This window comes from Triticum dicoccoides, chromosome 6A, assembly GCF_002162155.2.
Source record: "Triticum dicoccoides isolate Atlit2015 ecotype Zavitan chromosome 6A, WEW_v2.0, whole genome shotgun sequence".
Taxonomy (NCBI): domain Eukaryota; kingdom Viridiplantae; phylum Streptophyta; class Magnoliopsida; order Poales; family Poaceae; genus Triticum; species Triticum dicoccoides.
Genome location: NC_041390.1, coordinates 35193898 through 35210146, shown reverse-complemented (window position 1 = coordinate 35210146; position 16249 = coordinate 35193898).

The following is a 16249-nucleotide window of genomic DNA, read 5'->3' as shown; positions in this document are numbered from 1 at the left end:
CCACCGACGCCGATTGCCGCAGCCACCATGCTCCCCACGCCTCACCGACGCCTCCCAGAGCTCCGCCTCGACCCCCTCCTTCCTCCCCACCGACCCACGGCCCTCCGGAAGCCCTGCAACGCCGCCACCATCGCCGTTCCGTCGCCGGCCACCGAAGCTCCCCTCCGTCGATTCGCCGGACCCCGTGCCTCCCCTGCCTCGCCCGCAACACCAGAAGAACCGCGGTGAGCCGCTGCATCGTTTCCCCCATGCCTCGTTGCTTAATTCACCCCCTAGCCGCTCCCTCCACCGGAGCCGAGACGCTCCGCCGCACGGGCTCGTCGCCGGTGAAGCCCCGGTGACCAAATGGCCCCGCGCGTGCGTCCGTTGCACTCGCAACGACCCGTGGAGCAACGCTAGCGTGGCAGCTAGCTTGTTTGCAAGCCGCAGCGCTAACTCCGCACCCACCCGAGCTCCGGCCGCCGCCTCGGGCTCCATTCCGGCGAACCCCGGCCACCCCCGCACCTCCCGTTGGTCCCCCTAGATGCGCACGGGCACGGGCTACCTTCTGGTGCCCTTGGCGCGTCGATCCGACGCCCCTAGCGCAAGTCCGGCGTTCCCCCGCCGTGCAGAATGGTCGCCGCCGGCGAAACTCCGGCGACTGCCGATGTGGCACGCCTAATTAGCACTAATGACCACACTAAACACCCCACAGCCACTGACAGTGGGCCCCACCCCTGGTCAAACCCCAGTCAGCGCTGGGTTTGACCGGGATTAGCTCCTGTGTCACTAACGTGTGGACCCCACACGTCAGGTTTGACCTGGACGGCGCCCGTTGACCTGCTGACGTCATGCCAACGTCATGTTGACGCAATATTCATTTTCTGGAATTTAGTTTATTTTATTATATTTAGAAAATTCCAGAAAATGCCCAAAACTTCTAAAAATCATAGAAATTCAACCGTAACTCCAAATTAAATAATTTATATATGAAAAATTATCAGAAAAATTCAAGGAATCCATCTGTACCATTTTCATGCATGTTAGAACAACTTATAGATGCTGTTTAGCACAAATCATTCTAATGGCATTTAAATATCCACATATGGAGTTTGAATTTGAATCTTGGATTCAAACCAACTTCATTTAATCTGGTTTTAGGTGCATTAGCCCAAAACACATTCATATTGCCATGTCATAGCATGCATCATATTGTGCATTGCATTGATCGTGTTTTTCTGTATTTGCCGGTTTTTGTCCCCTCTCGATAGACGTGATACCGATGATGTGATCGTTGACACTGATGAAGACTCAAGGTTATCTTCAGAAGTGCCAGGCAAGCAAAACCCCCTTGTTCATTCCGATAAAATCCCACTCTCTCGCTCCTGCTCTCTTTTACTGCATTAGGACAACAACGACATATTTGATACTTGCTGCGGTAGCTGAACCCTTTATCCTTTGCATGACCTGTCATTGCCACAGTAAATAGATGAAACCCACTAGCATGAGTAGGAGTTGTTTGAGCCCTGTTGTGCCTACTCATTCATGCTTGTTTGTCATGCCTGCTACTGCTTAGAGTTGAGTCAGGTCTGATTCGTCGGGGATGAATCAGAGGCGTGTGAACATGTCCTACTATGTGTGAGCTAAGTGTGTGAACACGATTTGGTAAAGGTAGCGGTGAGAGGCCATGTAGGAGTACATGGTGGGTTGTCTCATTGAAGCCGTCCTCAGGAACTGAGTTCTGTGTTTGTGATCCATGACCAGTTACTACCACACATTGGGTTCCGGTAACTCGACCCCTCTCGACTTATTAATCAACATGATCTCTGTCCAGGAGTTGCAACTAGTTTCTGGTGTTTGTAGGTAGTGTTAGTAGTCTACCAAGTGGCACCCGGTACAGGTGGGCTTGGGACAGACTAGGCACAGTGGCACGGTGTACCAAGTGGCACCCGGTTGGTGGGCTTGGGAACCCTGCACACATCGTTTGGGGCCGTAAGCGACACCCGGCCGGATCTCCTTGCGGATGGAACCTGAATAGGCGATAAACCTGGACTAGAGACTTGTTCGGTTAGTCAGGTCGTGGCCGACTCCCTCGCCCGGCTTCCGCTTGAAGGTTGCCGAGGTACATGACGTGTACAGGGCGGTAAGTGGCGAGAGCGTGTGTGAAGAAGTACACCCCTGCAGGGTTAACATCATCTATTCGAATAGCCGGATTCCTCGGATATGGAAACTTGGACCCCTTGCATAGTTCATAGACAAGTGAAAGTGGATACTCTAAAATACGCAAGATAAGCGTGAGTGCTATGGATGGCGTTCTCGTAGGGAGACGGGAGCGGATCCATAGTGGTGTATTGATATGGTGAATATGTGGACTCGTGTGCGCCACCTCAAAAGAGTCGCTTGCAGTCGTAGTTAGGATAGCCACCGAGTCAAAGCTGGCTTGCTGCAGTTAAACCCCACCACCCCTTTGTTGATAATGATGCATATGTAGTTAGTTCTGATGTAAGTCTTGCTGGGTACATTTGTACTCACGTTTGCCTATTTTATGTTTTGCAGAGAGACTTCAGTCTCACTAGTAGTTCCGCTTGGACTTCGACGTTTAGCTTGATACCTCAGCTACGATCTTGTGCCCTCGGCAGGATCTGATAGATAGTCAGGCTTCTCAGCCTTTTTCATTTATAGATGTCTGTACTCAGACATGATAGCTTCCGCTTGTGCTTTGACGTGTATGCTCTGATTGTTGGGTCATGAGACCCATGTTTGTAATGTCTCGCTCCTCGGAGCCTATTGAATAACTACTTGAGTCATAGAGTCATTTTGTGATGCCATGTTGTATTGCACATATCGAGCATATTGTGTGTATGTTATTGAAATGCTTGGTATGTGTGGGATCTGACTATCTAGTTGTTTATCTTTAGTAGCTTCTCTTACCGGGAAATGTCTCCTAGTGTTACCGCTGAGCCATGGTAGCTTGCTACTGCTCTGGAACACTTAGGCTGGCCGGCATGTGTCCTTCTTCGTTCCTGTGTCTGTCCCTTCGGGGAAATGTCACGCTTTGAGTACCGGAGTCCTGTTAGCCCGCTACAGCCCGGTTTACCGGAGTCCTGCTAGCCCAGTGCTACAGCCCGGACCCACTTGCTGATGACCGACACGTTCGAAGCTGGGTCATGAATGCCTGTCCCTGTAAGTCTGTGCCACTTTGGGTTTACGACTAGTCATGTCAGCCCGGGCTCCTTATCATATGGATGCTAGCGACACTATCATATACGTGAGCCAAAAGGCGCAAACGGTCCTGGGCAAAGGTAAGGCGACACCCGTGGGGATACCGTGCGTGAGGCCGCAAAGTGGTATGAGGTGTTACCGGCTAGATCGATGTGACATCGAGTCGGGGTCCTGACAGAACAACGTATCTTGTTATGCGGTTTGACCGATAAAGATCTTCATAGACTATGTAGGAGCCAATATGAGCATCCAGGTTCCGCTATTGGTTATTGACCGGAGACGTGTCTCGGTCATGTCTACATAGATCTCGAACCCGTAGGGTCCGCTCGCTTAACGTTTAGTGACGATCGATATTATGAGTTTATGTTATTTGATGTACCGAAGGTTGTTCGGAGTCCTAGATGAGATCAGTGACATGACGAGGAGTCTTGAAATGGTCGACCCGTAAAGATCAATATATTGGAAGGCTATATTCGGACATCGGAAATGTTCCGAGTGGTTCGGGCATTTTTCCGGAGTACCGGGAGGTTATCGAAACCCCCCGGGAGAAGTTATGGGCCTTATGGGCCATAAGAAGGAAGCACACCAGGCCACAAGGGGCTGGTGTGCCCGCCTTGGGCAGGAGGCCGAATTGGAATAGGTTTGGGGGCGGTGATCCCCCTTTCCTTCTCTCCTACTCCTCCTTCCCTTCCTTTCCAACTCCAACTAAGGAAGGGGGGAATCCTACTCCCGGTGGGAGTAGGACTCCCCTAGGGCGCGCCATAGAGAGGACCGGTGAGGGAGTCCTGGACTAAGGGGTCCTCGGGCGTCCGGCCTGTTATCCATGGGCCGGACTGATGGGCTGTGAAGACATGAAGGCCGAAGACTGTACCCGTGTCCAGATTGGACTCTCCTTGGCGTGGAAGGAATGCTTCACGACCGACTATGAAGATTCCATCTTATGTAACCGACTCTATGTAACCCTAGATCCTCCCGGTGTCTATATAAACCGGAGGAGTCAGTCCGGAAAGGATATACTCATTACCATAGTCATACAGGCTAGGCCTCTAGGGTTTAGCCATTACGATCTCCTGGTAGATCAACTCTTTTAATACTCATATTCATCAAGATCAATCAAGCAGGAAGTAGGGTATTACCTCCATAGAGAGGGCCCGAACCTGGGTAAACATCGTGTCCCCTGTCTCCTGTTACCATCGACCTTTGACGCACAGTTCGGGACCCCCTACCCTAGATCCGCCGGTTTTGACACCAACATTGGTGCTTTCATTGAGAGTTCCACTGTGACGCCAACGAAAGGTTTGATGACTAGCCTTGTCCTTAAAGACAACATCACCTCCGGGGGAGTCCTGGCCCCGGGCCAAACCCTCCGGTTGGGCGGCTTTACCATGATCGCCCGTTCGGCCGTTAAGCCGACGATGACCTCTCAGGCCATCGAAAACCCCCTTCGCATCAACTCCGAACACTCCAAGTAGATGGATCCATCAGAATTTTCATCCTTAAACGAGCTCGTAGATCGCATTGCCTCTTTGGGAATCGCCACAGATTACGATCGGATTGGGCCTAAAACCGATCAGGGAGAAACCGAAACTCCACCGGTCACCCACCAGATAGCGGTGGTCGAGGAGCAGGACGACCAGTCTTCTTCGATGTCGAAGAAGGACTATGTCCGGACCGCCGATCAGGAGGAACCGGATACCCACCAACGAAAGGATGCGACCAGGCCTCCGAACATAGAATCGGATGGCGGTCCTAAACAATCAGAAGATACTCAGGAGCCCGGACTGTTAAGCCCGGAAGGTCCTCAGACTCCGGATAATCGTTCAGGTCGGGGTTCGGATTTAATTCCACCCACCCACCCGGACATATACGCTCTTATGAGCATAAAACAGCAGTCTCAGAAAATGGTCCGCCACTTCTAGGCCAGATTCCTCCTTGTCAAGGACAAGGTAAAAGATTGATGTGACGAGGACGCAGTATCAGCGTTCTGCAACAATTGCGCAGACGAAGGAATCCTCAACGCCATCAATCGCCGCCGCATACGGAAATTCGCTGACAAAAGTACAGTGTGACGGAGAGCGCCTGGAAAACTCAGGCAGCTCGCTGGGAACCGTCGGTCCCAACTCAACTCCCCCTACAAGCGAAGAGGGCGCAACCCCGTGGCACGCCCAGTCCAACAGTCGAGAAACATAAAACCACTATGCGGCACGGCACCATTCTGGTGATGGCCCATGCAAAATATATACAACACCAGATATCGTGGCAACCCACAGCCTTAGAGCATGTTGGATACTACGGCAGGTAGCCAAGAGCGGCGAGGACATCCTTATCAAGGACGCCCCCGAACAACATCCCCCAGAAGACGATGACCCAAGAGTATTGACAGTCTTTGAGACATTCGCTTCAAACAACAAGCGCAAAAGGGCACTTCGCGAGCTCGCCGAAGTCTGCCAAATCGCTTCAATAAACCCTTGGGACGACACGGCTATAACATTTAACGCTGGTGACGAACCAAAGTACAGAATAGTCCGAGTGCCAGCCGCGTTAGTCCTCAGTCCCATCGTGGATGGGTTTTGACTTACCAAGGTCCTCATGGACGGCGGCAGCGGACTAAACCTCATTTATGAGGACACACTCCATAAAATGGTAATAGGCAGGAGCCGCATTAAGCAAAGTAACACAACCTTCCGAGGAATTATTCTCAGTCGGGAGGCGCGGTGCGCGGGGAAAATCACACTTGACGTAGTATTCGGCATGCCGGAGAACTATCGGTCCGAAGAAATAACTTTCCAAGTGGCCCCTTTCAGCGGCGGATACCATGCCTTGTTGGGGCGGGATGCTTTTACACTCTTCCAAGCTATACCTCATTATGGGTATATGAAGCTCAAAATGCCTGGACCAAACGGTATAATCACTCTCGTCAGTGATCCAGACATAGCACTCTGTGCTGAGAACAAAATCGCATCCCTGGCCCTGGAGGCACTATCTGAAGCCCTCGCGGCCAAAGAATTAATCGCACTATGCTCCATAGTGGACAGGGATGATGTGATCCTTGACAAATGCCCCAAATCCACCTCCTTCAAACCAGCAGAAGAAATATTCAAATTCTAGGTCCACCCAACTAACCCCAAGAAGACAACATCTATTGGAGCGCAACTGAACTCAACAGTTGATGCCGCACTACGAGAATTCTTGCATGAAAACTGGGACACATTTGCCTCGCACCCTTTGGATATGCCAGGGTTCCCACGAAAGTTGGCCGAACATAGCCTCAATATATTAAAGGGATTTAAAGCGGTCAAGAAAACACTACGGCGCTTCTCCGAACCCAAGCGACAAGCTATGGGGCTGGCCAAGCTTATCGAGGCCGGATTCATCAGAGAAATCAAACATCCGGACTGGCTGGCAAACCTGGTGATGGTACCAAAGAAGGATAAATCCTGGCGCCTGCGTGTCGATTTCAAGGACCTCAACAAGGCTTGCCCTAAGGATCCCTTCCCCCTTCCCCGCATTGATCAAATCATTAACGCCACCACAGGACACGACTCACTCTGTTTCCTCGATGCATATTCCGGATACCATCAAATAAAAATGAAGGAGTCCGATCAAGCTGCAACAGCATTTATTACCCCATACGGGCCATTCTGCTTCAACACCATGCCCTTCGGGCTCAAGAACGCCGATGCGACATACCAACGCATGATTCAAACATGCTTGGAGAAGCAAATCAGCAAGACAGTAGAGGCCTACATCGATGACATCGTCATCAAAACTAGGCACGTCGAAACACTAATAGACGACTTACGTCTCACATTCGACAACCTCCGTGTGTATGACATTAAACTCAACCCGTAAAAGTGTGTCTTCGGCGTCCCCGCTAGAAAGCTGTTGAGCTTCATTGTTTCCAATAGAGGGATAGAAGCAAACCCAGCTAAAATCCGAGCTCTGTCACAGTTGGCTACACCAACAGACCTCAAACAAGTCCAGAAACTAGTTGGTTGCATGGCAGCGTTAAGTCGCTTTATCTCCAGATTAGGAGAAAAAGCGCTACCACTCTATCGCCTCTGACGGCGCACCGATAACTTTGAATGCACAGACGCGGTGATCGCCGGACTAGAGGAAATAAAGACCCTCCTAGCAAGAAATCCAATCCTGGCCACACCAAACGCGGGCGAACCCATGTTGTTATACATATCGGCAACACATCAGGTGGTGAGCGTCGTGCTCGTCGTCGAACAAGAACAGGATGGACAGAAATTCCCACTTCAAAAACCAGTATACTACGTATCTATTGTCCTTACACCGTGAAAATCCCGGTACCCCCACTACCAAAAGATAGCATACGCGGTCTTCATGGCATCCTACAAGCTACGACACTACTTCCAGGAGTGTTCAATCACGGTGGCTTCTGAGGTCCCACTCAATGACATAATAAACAATCACGATGCCACGGGACGGATCACCAAATGGGCCATAGAGCTACTTCCATTTGACATAACATACAAGCCACGTCGAGCCATCAAATCCCAAGTACTAGCCGACTTCGTCGCTGAATGGACAGAGGCCGAACTCCCTAAAGAGTGCGGCGCATATTCCAATTGGGTTATGCATTTTGACGGCTCCAAAATGTTGGTGGGGCTAGGAGCAGGAGTCGTGTTAACATCTCCCACTAGAGACGTCATCTAGTATGTACTCCAGATATTATACACAGACTCCAACAACGCAGCTGAATACGAGGCCCTACTGCATGGTCTTCGGATGGCCGTATCCATGGGCATACAACGCCTGGAGGTGCGTGGGGACTCGAACCTCGCCATATCTCAAATAAACGATGACTTTGACGCCAGAGATCCAAAGATGGCATCTTATCGTAATGTTGTATTAAAAATGTCGGCTCGGTTTGAAGGGCTTGAATTTCATCACGTCACCCGAGAAAGTAATCAAGCGGCGGACGTCCTGCTCGCATCGACGCTAAGCGCGACCCCGTCCCACCTAACATCTTCCTGGAAAGGCTTTTCAAGCCATCCGTGGTGTGGCAAGGGGAGTGCGTCAACAATAGTCCAGATCTGAATACAACTCCAAATCCCGAACACACTGATAATATCGGGGGCTCAGCCACCGAAATAACACCGTCGGCCCATCTCATTATGGCAGTCATTGCCCCATGGACCGAACCTTTCTTGGCCTACATTAATAGGAAGGAGCTTCTCGAAGACCAGAATGAGGCTCGCCGCATTGTCCGGCGTTCGAAGGCCTACAAGGTTCACGATGGAGAGCTCTATAAGAAAAGTACTACCGAAGTACTTCAAAGATGTATCTCCGAAGAAGAGGGGTGGCAGCTTTTAGCAGAAATTCACGCCGGTCTCGGTGGACACCACGCCGCAGCTTGGGCCCTTGTTAGCAAGGCCTTCCGTACTGGGTTTTACTGGCCAATAGCCCGAGCAGACGCACAGGACCTCGTCCAACACTGCGTCAGATGTCAACTCTTCGCCAACCAAAGCCACATGCCCCCAACTGCCTTACAAACTATCCCCATTACTTGGCCTTTCACGGTCTGGGGACTAAACATGGTCGGACCCCTTAAAGGGGGAAGCCATAAGAAAAAATATCTACTGGTCATGGTGGACAAATTCACTAAGTGGATAGAGGCTAAACCGGTCAAAATGGCGGAGTCCGGCCCGGTGATACAATTCATATCCGGTGTGGTGCACCGTTATGGTGTTCCACACAGCATCATCACCGACAACGGCCCTAATTTCACAGCCGACAAGGTAAAAACTTGGTGTACTAATCTTGGCATTAAAATCGATTACGCCTCCGTCTGCCACCCACAAACCAACGGTCAAGTCGAACAAGCCAATGGTCTTATTATGAGCGGCATCAAACCTAGACTAGTGCGGTCTTTGAAAGAATCAGACAAGCACTGGGTTGAGGAGCTCGACTCTGTACTCTAGGGGCTGCGGATCACGCCCAACCATACTACTGGATACACACCTTTCTTCATGGTGTATGGCGTAGAGGCTGTGTTGCCCTGTGATATTATACATGACTCACCTCGAGTGCGTATGTACAAAGAGAAAGAGTCCGAGTTGGATCGGCAGGATAGCCTAGATGCCCTGGAGGAGGAGCGCGACGTCGCCGAAGCCTGTTCAACATTTTATCAACAACAGGCTCGAAGATATCAAAGTAGAGAAGTACGGGCCAAGACTTACAACGTTGGCGAACTCATTATACGCTTGCTGGAAAAGAGAAAGGACAAACTCAAGCCCAAATGGGAGGGTCCCTTCATAATTGATGAAGTTCTTACCGGAGGAGTGTACCGTCTTCGTGACGCATCAGACAATCGCCTAGAGCCGAATCCCTGGAACGCGGCCAGACTCCGAAGGTTCTATGCCTAGCGCCGAATTCTTTGTTTGTCTCCTTCTCCTCTATAGTTTCCATTAATTTTTCTCTCTTTTCTGCCTTTATTTCTTCGCTTTAAAGCTCTCATACGGCTCGACCGAAAACCGCTGGCGTACACATCTTTATATATGTACGTCTGTTATACCTGGGGGCTTCTTGGACAGAAGCTTTTTCATTATTCACGGAGCATCAAGCTCTTGACATATGCGTTTTCTTCCATATGTACCTTTTGTTCGCCATTATATGCATCGATATGACTTAAGTTTTGGCCAAGCCGGGTTGCCTGGCTCCTGTGCTTATGCCCTACGTTCCCGTTAGTTCGGCTAGGGCATAAAGGGAGCACCTCTGCGATTGTTACTGCTGGGTCATTCGGATGTGTACCTCAGACTGGGTGAAGCCGAAAGCTAGCGTTCTTAAGGGAATATTCGGTCGGTGAATTAAAGACGTCTTTTCATTTATTCCATTGCGAACCCCCAGAAGTTATATACACTGTGATTTTCCCATCACAATTCAGACATGTACATTAAATGCATGCACACCCAGGGAAAGGAACCCTTAACGGAACTACTCTCTCTGGAAGATGTTTCTTACAATCTCAATGTAATATAACATAGCTAGCCGGATACAACTTGTCTGTTCAAGCAACTATGAGCCCTACGCCTAGTTTTCCATGCATACCCCGGCCTATACGGCCGCGGCGGTATTCGGAAATACTCCGCACCTTCGGGTCTGGAGGTTGAAGCGAAAAGGTCCGCCATGACAAATGATATACAATTCAGCTAGACACTACAAGAAATATGTCAACTTGTGACCAGCACTATTGGTCACTGAATGGTCACTGTTTTCAATTTGTGACCTTTTTGTGACCAAAAACATAAGGTCAAAAGCTGGCGCTCGTAAACTGACTATAGCGACCTTTCTTCTGGAATGGTCGTAGACGTTTATGACCAAAATACGTCTACTGTGGCGTTTTGGTCACTAGCAACCTCCCCAGGTCACGTAGGCATCCAACGTGGCAATCTGATGTGGCACAAGATTTAGCTCGGTCTAATTCGATTTTCTACATGGGCCTAGCCCAACAATTCGGCCTTTTTACTGTATATTTTCTCTATTAATTTTCTCTAGCTACATGGGTTATTTTTTCTAATAGTTTTGATTTCTACATTGGCCTGACCCAACAATTGGGCCTATCGTTTTTGGGCCATGGCCTTTTTGGCTCAACAGTTACATTTCTTTTTTTAGTTACATTTCTTTTTTAAGACAGATCCAATAGTCAGATGGGTTTGAGTGGGTCCCAAAGGTCAGAGTCATGTTCTTCAAATTTTGATTTTCCAGTAAATAAAAACAAATATTTAAATCAGAACTAACTGAAAACAGAAGTAATACTTCAACAACCAAATTTGGCACCTTACAATCAAACATACACCACGTTTATAATCGAACATACTTCACATCAGGTTTACAGCCACCAAGAACACAACTAAATATCAAAATATAACTATCTATCAGAGTATAACTAGCTCCAATGAGCTAGAACTCAATGCTTCTTCACTTCTTGGAGCCCGCGATGAAACATGAATGAAGTATAGCATCTGCAAGTTATCAAACAATATGGTAAGGAGCGAAATAAAGGCAAATCTAAAAGCACGTTAACTTGTAGGCAGTTTGTGTGCATAAATAAAGTAAAACAAGCGAAATGGGGCATAGAAATCAGTGGATAAAAGTAGTTACTATCCGCAGCAAGTAAATACTACTCCAATCACATCAGGTTTACAATCCTAAAAATGCGACATTTTTATGATGTAAGCATACGACAAATTAAACATCATTTAGATGTTTGAAACAAAGAACCAGAATTTAACCGTTTGAACAGCAAAAAAATTGTTCCAGTAGATCATATCTGGTTTAAATTAACTCCTTTGACACCAATATTATACAACATCAAAGAAGTATACATACTGATCAGGTTTAATTAGCACATAGAAGCCAAATACCAGTAATCGATGAAGAAAAAATCCTGATATACAAAGGTAAGCTCATTGTGCATTTTCTTTTTCAATGTGATACACAATAAGCATAAGTAACCACCAAAATCTCTCAATACCGATCATTAACTAGAGACCTCCCGGGAGCCAAAGCCCTAATAGCCATGGCATCGAATAGAAGAGTTGGTGTGCAAAGAAAAAGCGACTACCTCTCAGGGGCCATAGACGGCGGCGATGACCCTGGTGTTGCCCATCTCGAACAGCGCCAACCCGTCGGCCCTGGAGAAGATGTCGACCTCGCCCTTGAGCTGTCGCATCTGCAAGGCAAGGCAGCAAACAGGAAGAATCAGAGGCAGTCGAGCCAGCATGAAGAGGATGAGGCTGCTCTGCTGTGGACAAGAAGATTTTAGCTAGGTATGATTGTTAAAAGAAATCAACAAGACAGTGTAACAGTAGCAAACAGTATTCAGAGCATCATTACCCAGGCATACTCTCCGCGGACCCTTTCCACTCCCTACTCCATGCCTACATACACTCCAGCAACAACACCTGCAGATTAACAGAAGAAGCATCCGAATGTGTCAGCGAACATAAGAAGAAACGGATGAGTGTTTGACGTCAATGCATTTATATCAGCCAAATAAAACAACAGAGTAATACGCTTCTACTTGGTTACCCCAATATGCGCCCTCCTTGCACATTTTCTTCAGCTGCATAAACGACCAGAATACCATATTAGATTTCTGAATCGGGAAGAACATGTTTGAATGGAGAAGACGGAAACAGGACTCAAGCGAACAAGATAGGGGAAAGGAGAGGACCTTCCATGGCCCTCCTCTTGATTACATATTTTTGGCAACTGTGCACTGCCTTAATTACATATTTTGTAACCACAGCCCCAAAAAAATGTAAGTCATCGACTCACAATCAAGCATACTAAATGGTTTTTTCAAACACATCCTGGCTTTCCCCAAACTGAACTTACTAGTTAAAGCAAAGCTATCGGCACAAGATTCTGACAGAAAATGGCCACTCCAAGCCATCCAAATCATAACAATACACCATGGATACATAATGATTCCTACCGAGATTCAGTTTCAGTTGAGCCTAAAATAGTCTGACAGTCCAAGCGCACACGTTTGGCTTGGGGCATATCTATACTCTAGATAACAAACATTATGACTTCTTATAAATAATAACCAATAGTACGGCCCCCAGATGAGCTGCTCACACATAACGATAAGTCAACTAACAGCTACGTATAGATGATGATAGGCCATCTGATGTCTCAGTATTTCCCAAAATAATTGAGCTCAGGTTCAACATGGGATCATCATATATATACCAAGACTTGGTGCGAGAATATGGCATACAAGCGAAACCACATCACACTATTTTTGGCAACAACAATGGGCCGTCTGATCCCACTAATGATTCCCAGATCCTAAAAATAGCTGTCACCCATGAACCAGCAAGTCAACGTAGCACCTAAGATTCAAGTATCCGGACTAGCAGCACAATCTGCAAGAGCCAACTATATCAAGAGACATACTACCGAGTACTGACATACCACCAACTTGCTACGAAAGAAAGAATACATCTAGAAAGTACTACCAAAAGAGAACCACCAAAATCTAGTTCTAGTCAGATTACGTAAGTACTGACATTTCACAAACGGTGTCGCTCTGGTGCTTGACGACTCTAGACAGCGCGGGGGTGCCATGGTGGTGGTGGTGGTGGCATCCTCTCCGGCGACCGATGACCGGTGGTGGTGGCGGGCCGGGGTGGGAGCACCGGGAGGACTCGACATATCCGACCTGGAAACCCAAAAGAGCAAGTAAATTCAGCACGCGAACCGAAGCAGAAGAGCCTCCCTGCACGAAACCGCGAGGCGGGGTTAGAATTAAGCGAGGAGGGGAGGGAGGCGGGGCTTGGCCGACCTGCTCGATGTGGCCCTGTGGGAAGTAGAAGACGAGGTCCCTGACTCGCGGGACGGTGACGAGCGGGCCGTCGCAGGCGTGCCAGAGCTCGTCGTATAGCGAATCCCCTTCTCAGAAAACCAGCGCCGGCAAACGTCAGCGACCAACGAGGAGGAGGATTGCGGCCACGCTGGCCAGATCTGGAAGGCTGCGTACCTGCGGAGGGGCCTGCGGCGGCGCCATGGCGGCGGGCAGCATCTGCTACTGCTACTGCTGGCCGGCGGCATGGCGGGAGGAACCCTAGCCGCTGTCATGGGGATGGAGCTCCAGGTCCAAGCCCTTGCGGATCTGGGAGCCGCTGCCACCGCTTGACCTGCTCGCGCGCATGATCTCCATCTTCTCTTTCGGTGAGGTGAGGGAGGGGGAGAGGGGGAAGCGCCAGCAGTGAGGTCGGAGGGAGATGCGGCAGCCAAGATCTGGTGCCGGAGGTGGCGGCGGCAAGGGAGGAGTGTAGCGCTAGGGTTTGCGCGAGAGAGAGGAGGGCTGGGTGGGGTTCGCGCGAGAGAGAAGGATTGGGTGGGGATTTGCTGCCGTCTGATGGGATGGATCGATGGACCGATGGATGGACTGATGTTTGCCAGGTCATCGATCCAAGCCACTAGTGACTCCACCAATCAGAATTATGCTTAGGTAGTTTTTTTGTTTCTCTTATGATTTTCACCCTCAAAATTAGGGTAAACATTCAACATATTAACCACTTATATTTTGCTAAAGTAAACCAATAGTGTGCACATATGTGTATCTTGGGATAACAAACAATGTTGATTTGGGGAGTTTTCACTTTCATTGCATAAAAGAGCCATTTTCCATTTTTCGAGTGCCCCAAATGAGGTTTTTTGTGAATAACCTACCAAATAATTATTGCAAAATTGGACCAAATTATTTTTCTAAAATACTAGGCCATATTTAATGCACAAACCAAATTATTGAGTGTAAAAAGTTTTGATCCACCTCTGGTGAAAAAGACAAATTTTCGCCGTTTTAGCTCGAAACGGGTCAAATTTGAACTGCGGCTGCCTCATAGTTTTCTATTTATTTTTTACAAAAATCATTTCTATGTACAAAAGTATCTATTTAATTAGAGAAACACCAAAACAATTCCAAGATTCAACCACTAGCTAGGAACGGTCATTCCCGCCGTTTTGACAGCATTTTGAAACGGGCATAAAAAATTCAAAAAAACTCAAAAAATTGGAAAACCTTCGCATTGTGTCATCATATGTGACCAAGTTCCCAGGAAAAATAATAAACTTGTAATACGGCAATTTTTTTTAAAAAAGTGTTCTCAGAAACGAGCTATCATGTGTGAAGATTCATGGCTTTCAAGTCAAATGATCAATCTTATGGCTACATTCATTGCCTAGTTTGTTCAAATGATCTCATATTGTGCACAAGGGTGCATATTGGAATGCCAAACAATGTTGCCTAAGGAAATTTTCATTTTCTTTGGACGAAAAAACCATTTTCCATTTTTTGAGTGCCCAACAGGAGGTTTTTTTGTGAAGGACCTCCGAAATAATTGTTGCAAAATTGGACCAAATCATTTTTATAAAATACTAGGCCATATTTAATGCACAATTGACCAAATGGTTGGGTGTAAAAAGTTTTGATCCACCTCTCGTGAAAAAGACAAATTTCCACTGATTCAGCTAGAAGTGGGTCAAATTTGACCTGTAGCTGCCTTGTAGTTTGCTCTTTATTTTTTCAAAAATCATTTCTAGGTACATAAGTATCTATTTAATCAGAGAAACACCAAAAAAATCCAAGATTCAACCACTAGCTAGGAACGGTCATTCCCGCCGTTTTGACCACATTTTGAAACGGTCATAAAAAATAAAAAAAATAAAAAATTGGAAAACCTTCGCATTGTGGCATTATATATGACCAAGTTACCAGGAAAAATAATAAAATTGTAATACTGCAATTCTTTTAAAAAAGTGTTCTCAGAAAAGAGCTATCATGGGTGAAGATTCATGGCTTTCAAGTCAAATGATCAATCCTATGGCCACATTCATCGCATAGTTTGTTCAAATGATCTCATATTGTGCACAAGGGTGCATCTTGGAATGGCAAACAATATTGCCTAAGGAAGTTTTCATTTTTTCGACGAAAAAACCATTTTCCATTTTTCGAGTGCCCAAAAGGAGGTTTTATGGTGAAGGACCTCCCAAATAATTGTTGCACAATTGGAACAAATCATTTTTCTAAAATACTAGGCCATATTTAATGCACAATTGACAAAATGGTTGGGCGTCAAAAGTTTTGATCCACCTCTGGTGAAAAAGACAAATTCCCGCCGATTCAGTAGGAAGCGGGTCAAATTTGAACTGCAGCTGCCTCATAGTTTACTATTTATTTTTCCAAAAATCATTTATAGTTACATGAATACCTATTTAATCATATATACATGGTTTGATGGCGATACGTCGAGGTTTGGGCGGTGGCCAAGGCCCCCAACTCTAGAGCACGTAAACTCGCATGCCCGCCGCATGGTGACCGCGTGACCGTGGCGTTGCCATATGTTCTGGGCAGCCTAGGTATGTCTAGTGGGTTGGGCACTCCCCAGGTAGGTTCTAGGAAGAAAATTACAACATAAGATTCTCACGAGGAGACCGATCGATGCTCAAACATGAATTAGTAGCCAAGTGTTTGATTAGCGGTACGGGAAATGTACATGGCTAATGG